At 48.0% G+C, this 6,456-nt stretch overlaps 1 protein-coding gene across 1 annotated transcript in view; it reads right to left on the reverse strand.

Annotated features, from left to right (window-relative positions):
- The window catches only part of Soat1 (sterol O-acyltransferase 1), a 52,752-nt gene extending 48,671 nt beyond the window's left edge, over nucleotides 1-4,081 (reverse strand). The window contains exon 1 of the mRNA XM_013015518.1: nucleotides 3,968-4,081. The gene's annotated coding sequence lies outside the window, so the exon portion shown is untranslated. The remainder of the gene's footprint in view (nucleotides 1-3,967) is intronic.
- Between the last annotated feature and the right edge of the window lie 2,375 nt (nucleotides 4,082-6,456).

Genomic DNA, 6,456 nt, shown 5'->3' on the forward strand with positions numbered 1-6,456 from the left:
TTTCTTTTTGCTTATGTGGTACTGAGGAATTGAACCCAGGGCCTCAGGCATGCAAGGCAAGCGCTCTACCACTGAGCCACCTTCCCAGCCCTGCATTTCTTTTATTTCAACATCCGTACATACATCTATACAGTGCCCTGGCTCCAACTACAACTTCTTGCCTCCCACAGATGTTCTTACATCACAGTCACGCCTTCCTCTGTCTAGACAGTACAGTTAACCCTCCCACCACCTGGGTCAGACTTCTGTAAGTACATGTAAGAACTTAACATTTCCATCTAGATATTTCATAGACTTCTCCAACATGGCAAAACCTGAAATACTGACATACTTCCAACTCTAGTTGCTGTCTTCTCTACCTCAGCAACCATTTATTTGCCCAACTGCTGCTATTCACTTAGGAACCACCTTTGATTAGTTACCACTCTCATCTGACCCCAACAGCAAGTCCATTTCACATTACCTTCAAAATACGTATAGTGGGCTGGGATGTAGCTCAGTGGCAAAGCGCTTGCCTAGCAAGCGCAACGTCCTGGGTTCGATCCCCAGTACCAAAAAAGAAAAGACAAAAAAAATACAGTTAAAAAAAAACCCCACAAAATACGTATAGTTCTAATCTCTGACTTACATCTGCCAATTTCACTATAGTGTCTCCTAACTGGTCTCCCTTCCCTTTTTTTCCCCTCTTTAATTTTTCTTTCAAACACAGCACCAGAATAAGACTTTTTTTTTCCTTTCCGGTTGTGGGGCCTGTACTCTGGGCCTGGGCGCTGTCCCTCAGCTCTTCAGCTCAAGGCCAGCGTTCTACCACTTGAGCCACAGTACCACTTCTGGCTTTTTCTGCTTATGTGGTGCTGAGGAATCGAACCCAGGGGCCTCATGCATGCAAGGCAAGTACTCTACCACTGAGCCACCTTCCCAGTCCCAGGACTTTTTAAAAACTTAGTCAGGGACTAGGAATCTAGCTCAATGGCAGAGCACTTACCTGGTACATATAAGACCCTGAGTTTGATCTCCAACATTGAAAGGGGAAAAATAAACTAAAAGAACCAACAGAGATTTTTAATCAGAGAGTGATCCAGTATTTATCTTTAGGAAGATTAACTCAGAAACAAAGTAGAAGATATGTTAGAGAAGACAAGATTGATAAATACAACACAATGAGTTCACACACAAAGGCCTTAAGGCAGGCTCATATGACATGTATTTATTAAAATAAGAAGAAAAAGATAAAGGAAATGATATACATTTACAAATATTAACCTCAAGAGTCTAAGCTATCCAGCTGCTCCATGGAGATCCCAAGTGAGTTTGTTAACTCACTGACAAAAGCTACAGATGTGTGATTATGCCATGTAATTATAGGTGGAAGAAAAAGACAAGCAGATCAACTATTACATGCCTGTAGGCTAGCCTAGTGACTATGACCAGCTGAATACACAAGTCATGGCTAAAGATAGAGATTTGGGATTCAGCAGTGAACTGGAAGCTAAGAACTCCAAAGAAGTGAATTAAGCACTCCTCCAGAAGTTTCCTAGGAAATAACCAAACTGACATTTACATAACTCTTCTTTAACAAAATCCATGCCTTAGATAGGCATTTTGTAGGTAGACAAATAATCTTCTCAATACCCAGGGGCTTTCAAAGAACTAAGTAAAAAGGAAAGGCATAGAAGAAATTATAGAAGAAGCAGGAAGAGATGATGGTAGAATCAGAAACAAGCAATGCTAGAAAACAAGAGAATATGAAAGGGGTTATCTAGAGTCAACACTGCGGAAAATTCAAGAGAAACATACACACTCACAGGACACGAGAAGGATATTTCACAATAGCTACGCCTTACTTAATTCTACATACAGTTTCAGGAAGAAGGACAAATATATTGGTGTAGATTGCAAAATGAGTGAAAAGCAATCATGAAACTAGTCTCTTAAGAGCTCCAGCAGTGAAGGAACTAGAAACTAGAGTTTACGAAGCCAGCACCATTTACAAGGCTAGGTACTACCATAGTGCCCTACACTTTATTTACCATGTCCACTCTATTTTAAAAAATGCAGGAGATTTATGAATGCTAAGAACCTTGTTCAGTCACACAGCCAGTGAGTGGCGGTGGAAGTTATCTCCCCAACACACTGATGTAAAGTTGGCTGGTTGGATGAAAAAAAAATGTAAGGAGCCAATCTATGCATTAGATAGATCCTGTTCTGTGCTGTTGAACTTATCTTCAAAAGGCATGCAAAAAGAATTAGTCTGAGGGGCTGGGAAGGTGGCTCAGTGGTAGAGCGCTTGCCTTGCATGACTGAGGTCCTGGGTTCGATTCCTCAGTACCACATAAGAAAAAAGCCGCTAGTGGTGCTGTAGCTCAAGTGGTAGAGCGCTAGCCTTGAAGTGAAGAGCTGAGGGACAGCACCCAGGCCCAGAGTTCAGGCCCCACGACCAGACCAAAAAAAAAAGAATTAGTCTGAGAAACACATGAACTGTGTTTCCAAAGGTCTATAAAACCATATTGTGAATAAATATTGTCTACTTCAGGGAAGAACTTTGCTATATAATCCTGAGGGACTTCCCTGAAGTACAAGAGAAACAACTGTAAAAAAAAAAAATGAACTGTCTCCCAAAAAAGACTGGCCCCAATTATAACCCTACTGCTTTTATAGCAGACTAGGTCACAATGTCAGCTTAACTCCAAATGCATTTACAACTGTATGATTAATACAACCATTTACCCAAGATGGCAACCAACCCTAGAGGGCAGGCAGTCTTCTGGGCCAGGCCCTGAGAAGATGACTAGTTCAATTTTCATGAAATTTCCTAGATCTCCTTAACCAACACAACTCATTACAATTGATAATTAACTGATGGCAGCATGCTAGGGATGACTGCCTTCCAGAGGAAGTGTTATCTATGCTGATATCTGAGGGGTTATCTATGCTGATATCTGAGGGGTGCTCAGGGTTGGCAAAACCAGATTGAGAAGTGGGAGAGGATAAAGGCCAGGAGATCAGAGGAGTCTGTAGGAAGGAGTCAGGGGTTATAAAAAAAAAAAAGTGTAAGCCTTGAGCCTGGAGAGGCAGGAGGAAAAAGCCTTGAGCCGACTGGCTGGACACAGAGGAAGAGTGAGCTCACTCCCATTCTGGTCTTTATCCCAAAGACAATGTGAAACCTTTACGGCTTCCAACCACGTGACGTATCCAGACTCGTGCATCTCTCCACGCGGACTCTTCCCTCCACCCACTCCCGGGCCACCCCAGCACAGGTTTCCTTCGCAAGGGAGTCACGATGCAGCCCAGCAAAGACAAGCGAGATAAAGCAATTCTCCCAAGGTGAATTCTGCATTAAGAGGAGGAAGACTCTGAGAAGAAGAAGAAGAAAAAGTAGTTTAAACAAGTGGCAGCTACTTAAATATTAAAGAGACAGTGCATGTAAACTTTCTAACTATGCATGCCTCTCCAACGACACTGCTGTGGGCATTTAAAGCCAAAGATAGTGACCAGCCTAAGACTCAAAGACAAAGCCTGATGTGTTGGATTGAGGGATCGTCTCCGTACCCGCCCGTCCCTTCCCACACTTTCTTTCCCCTGAACCCAACAACAGCTGTCTTCCCGCGTCCATGGCTCTGCTGTTCAACTTTGGGAAGAATAAACCGTCTCGTAACCCATCAACTTTCTCCGGCGCCAGCTCAGAGGTGTCACTGGATTCAGGGGACACCCAAGGAGCGCACAGGGTTTCAAAGGCGGCCAGCGATCCGGATGCCCGAGGGGAACTTTCCCGCCCTTCCCACTCGGCGGGGCCTTCCCGCCCCAGGCTGCTGGGGGCCACGTCGCCTCCGCGCAGCCGAGGACCAGGCCAGGCCCGCACAGCCTCCGCCCGTCCCGCTCCTCCCAGGCTGAGGGAGAAGCCGAGGGGGGCAGGAGGGGGAGGCGATCCAGGCCCGAAAGAAGGGAGGGAGGGGGAGCATCAGGTTACCTGGGGCCGGAGACCGGCTGCAGGAACACAGACAAAGAGGGCGGCCCCTGCACGGCCCGCTGGAGAGAAGGCTTCCGAAAGATGTCCCAGCGCCCAGGGCCCAAAACGCCAGCAGCGCCCGCCGCGGAGGAAGATAAAGCAGCCGACACCGCCCCCCCACCCCCTCCGCCGCCCTCCGCCCCCAGCCTCCCAGCCCTCCCGGCGGCGTCACGCGCACGGCCCTCGGGCTCGGGATGCCATTGGTGGTCCCGCGAGCGCCAGGCCACGCCCATGGCCACGCCCCCTCCCCTGGCCGCGCGGGTACCCGGAGCCCCAGCCCAGCGCCGGCCCCGGCCGCAGGAGCCGCGGGGGCCGCGGATCCCCGCGCGTGCCGGTAGCTCGCGAGACACGGACACAACGGCCTTGCTTTCCACTCCCACCCCGGCGATCGCGTGTGCGGAGGGCAGAGTCGCGGCCGGGACAACTTCCCGCAAGTCCGAAAGGACAGGCCGCCTGGACCGCTGCTTCTGTGGACCCCCCCCCGAAGCCCGTGTCTGGGGGAGCAGTGGGGCGGCCGAACCCACCGTGCAGGAGCAAAGCTGAGGCCGTAGGCGACAACTTGGGCCTTAGGCCGCCTTGTATCTAAAACCTGCACTGGACCTTGACCTTGAGCAGCGAGAGCACTAGATAAGGAGACCGAAGTGAATCCCGTGAAACGCTGGGGTGATGTAGTCGCTGCAATTTAGGGTTCTTGGGTTCGGTGGCTGGCTCAGGAGGCTGAGAGTTCTGAGGGTCGAAGTTCGAAGCTAGCTGGAGCAGGAAAGTCCGTGAGATTTTTACCTTCAGTTAATAACAACAACAACAACTAGACCAGTAGAGCTGTTGCTCCTGGGGTAGAGCACTTAGCCTTGAGCAAAATCTCAGGCCCAGCACCCAGACCCTGAGTTCAAGCCCCAGGACCAGCACACATACATTAAAAAGACCCTGCTGCTCATTACTGGAAGAAAAATGATGCAGAAAGATTTAGGGCGTAGATTAGATCCGAGAAACGGCTTAGATTTCACGAAGGCAAAGGTGTCAGTGAATTGAGGATAAAGATAGGTGAGGGAGAATGCTGAGAAGCAAGATTCCACTGTCACACAGTGAGTGCTAAGCAGTGTCAGCTAACCTGGCAGGTTGGTCACTCCATCCCTGCTCTGCTGGATTGGCCCTTCCTGTCCAGATCAGAATGCAGCAACTACTCTTTTTTTTTCTTTTTTGCCAGTCATGGGGCTTCAACTCCGGGCCTGGGCGCTGTCCCTCAGCTCTTCAGCTCAAGGATAGTGCTCTACCACTTGAGCCACAGCGCCACTTCTGGCTTTTTCTGTTTATGTTGTGCTGAGGAATCGAACCCAGGGCCTCATGCATGCGGCGCAAAAACTTTACCACTGAGCCTTCCCAGCCCAGAAACTACTCTTGTAGACCTTTTAACCATGTGGATTTTGGGCTGGGTGTTGATGGCTCGTTTGTATAATCCTAGCCTTTCAGGTGACTGAGATCTGAGTTCAAAGTCAGCCAGGGACTTGAGTAAAAAAGGTAAGGGAGAGTGCCTTTTGTTTCCGTTAAAAAACAAAAACAAAAACATGTGGGTCCCAGTATGGTGGTTCAAGCCTGTGATCCTAGCTGGGCACAGATTAGGGAACTGTAAATTCCAGGTTAGCCACTCCCCCATCCCCCCAAAAAAAAAGATCTCAGGAGTCCTATGGCAACCACCTTCTGGGTGGTGACAGGTGCCTGTTATCCAGCTAGAGAGGAAGCACCACAATGGGCCCCATGACTTGGGTCTGTCATCCCCAGAGACATAAAAGTGTGAAGTGGGATCCTACTTCAAAAATAGTGCAAAAATTGGCGAGGAGAATGGCTCAAGTAGTAGAGGCATTTACCCACAAGCACAAATAACACATATGCACATTCACCTAGTGGTTTCGGTGCAAAGGGTATTGTAGTGGGTCTAACAGTAACCTCTACAGGAGAAACATGAGAAAAAAATGAGAGAAATAAGTAAACAAGATAATTGCAGGTTTGATAAGTGTTAAGAAAACAAAACATTCCTTAGAGCAAGATGTGAAACCATGGCAAAAACATCACTAAAAGCCTTCTTGCTGTTTCTTAAGGAAAGGTACAGTGTGTTTTAGGACATAACTTTGATACAACAATTAATGGGTTAGATTTGTAAGAACAAAGGTATACAGGATTTTCGGAGGTGACCTAAGCTTAGACCTAACGTGGAGGAGTCAGCTGTGCCAACTATAGGAAGAAGGATCATTCTAGACAGAGGATGGTAAGTGTGAAGACTTGTGCTGATCAACTGAGGGACAAGAGGCTGGAACACACTGGAGCCCAGGAGGAAGGGGGCTGAGGCTGGAGCATTGAGTGGAGCCCAACCACATTATTTGTTGAGAAGTATAAAGGAAAGATCATAAAGGATTTGGGGTTTTTTTGTTTGTTTTTGTTGGTCATAGGGCCTGAAC

The sequence above is a fragment of the Dipodomys ordii genome, unplaced genomic scaffold (genome assembly GCF_000151885.1).
Source record: "Dipodomys ordii isolate 6190 unplaced genomic scaffold, Dord_2.0 Scaffold27, whole genome shotgun sequence".
Taxonomy (NCBI): Eukaryota; Metazoa; Chordata; class Mammalia; order Rodentia; family Heteromyidae; genus Dipodomys; species Dipodomys ordii.